Here is a 2,038-nt window from a genome sequence, read left to right as displayed (position 1 = left end):
TTTCTTAGTTCCACAACTAAACAACATGGGTTTGTCTAGCAGCTAGACCTTCATTTAGTTCTCTATAAGAGCTCAAAGTACATGTAGGCATCTAAATCTAGAAGCCCAATTGTGCTCTCAATGATATTCCATGTTCTTCCAGTGTAATATGCTTCTTGTGGTCCTGGTATAGCATTTGAGATGGGAGTATACTTCTCTAAAGCATATCCTGGTTCTCCTAAAAAAAAAAACAACATATTATATACTATAATATTAATATTTATTTACAAAAAGTATTATTTCATTAAAAACACAGCACAATAACTGTTGGTGCTGATAAATAACTATGTTTCTAAATTACTGAAGTTTACAGCTTAGATGTAATGATGTTTGTAGTTTCATAATAAAATTTTGTGCTTACCAAGTAATCATAAGGATTTATTCCAGCTTAAGTCCTCTAGATGTTGCTTAGTGCCTCTGGTTTGCCCAAATGTCATGAGTAGCTCCAGTTCCAGTTGGCATCCACACTTATAATCTCCATGTCAGCATTACTAACCTAAATTTTTTTTCCAGATTAATTACATAGATGAAGATTATTTGAAACATAACAGAATAATTAATGGATAAATATTATTTGAAACATATGAGATTAATTACATGGATACAGATTATTTGAAACATATGTCTAAGTGTTATGGTCATTTAATATTTAAGTAAACAATTTATTGTGAGTATATTAGTAGCTTTAGAGATGTATAATCATTAACATATTTTGCATGTCTAAAATCTTGTTTATTGTTAATTTATATAATTATATTAAAAAAATATATTAAAAGTGCTTATATTATTAAACATGTCTTTTAATTTATATTTCACTTACCAATTATATATTTAATGAATGGTATTGTTTTCTACAGCAATATCTCTTCTTAATTTACAATGGGGTGGCATGTGTACAGTCAAATACAGCCCAATACACCCAGCATTCCAAATTCCAATTATAAAACCTAAAATATAATTAATTTAATTTAATTAATTGTCCTCGGAGGAAATTGCCGGAGAGACTGCACATCATCAGACTGTTGGCTTTACTTGTATGCATACATTTTACCATATATATTATCACTATATCATATGGTATGGTACATGGTACTCATAGATGTATTTGCAACAATAACAGTTGCTAATTGTATAGAAATAGACACCTTTGAATATTTATTATCTATCCTTTACTCAGATGTCCTTGGAATTTTATATATGTATTTACTTTTGGATGTTGGGTAAATGCAATAAATCGGTTATTTGCCATTGGCTGTGCTAGCGAATGGACAGCAATATCACTAGTAGGCCGTTGATAAATATGCCTGTAGCATAAATAATAATGCTACTAAAATGTGACATAGTCAGCTACTGATTTAGTGAAATAATTACAATACATTTTAGTAAAGTTATATATATACCTTAGTTTCCACTGGTAGGTCTGTAAATTTCGATGATACCGGCATATGAGTTCACACGCATATTACGCACCAAATCTTTATTGAGATTATAACGTTTTATAAATTGTTCATTGTCTATATCAATTGGATTGGATTGGTCGCGTAATCGCCGTCTTTTACTTTCCTTCCTTCTTTTTCGTAGGGTGCACACATTTCCAAAAACTCCAATACTTCGAGTTCATCACACAATTAAAATTAAAACGAAACAAAAACAATCGAAATAACTGCACAAACATGTTTTAAACATAATAAAAACTGACATAGAAATAGAAATAATAACCAAATTACAATAATGAAGCTATAAATTAGAAAACAATTCTATAAAAGCTAATATGAAGCCACCGTAAACTGAATTGTTTTTAAACGGTCTTTTTGACAGTTGCGTCCGCTTAGATCTGTCAAATGAAACGCTCATAATACGAAATAGCCGGTCAGTTTTCTGGCAGAAGACGTTCAGCTGTCACGTGACCGCTGACTGGCTGGCTAATACGAAAGCGTTCGTAATACGAAATTGCCAGGCAGTTCAGTTTAAGCCGTAAACTGAATGGGAATAAGAGTTC

The 2,038-nt window shown here is 31.1% G+C and overlaps 1 long non-coding RNA gene across 1 annotated transcript; it reads right to left on the bottom strand.

Annotated features, from left to right (window-relative positions):
• Nucleotides 1–431: 431 nt before the first annotated feature.
• Nucleotides 432–1,495, bottom strand: LOC131846139 (uncharacterized). Its single transcript, XR_009357668.1, has 3 exons — nucleotides 1,440–1,495; nucleotides 860–986; nucleotides 432–535 (listed from the first exon to the last, which is right to left on the bottom strand). It is a non-coding gene; the product is annotated as an uncharacterized LOC131846139 (long non-coding RNA).
• Nucleotides 1,496–2,038: the final 543 nt, after the last annotated feature.

This window comes from Achroia grisella, unplaced genomic scaffold (assembly GCF_030625045.1).
Source record: "Achroia grisella isolate CSIRO2021 unplaced genomic scaffold, CSIRO_AGI_Agris_v1 utg501, whole genome shotgun sequence".
NCBI lineage: Eukaryota > Metazoa > Arthropoda > Insecta > Lepidoptera > Pyralidae > Achroia > Achroia grisella.
This window is presented reverse-complemented; position numbering and strand designations above follow the sequence as displayed.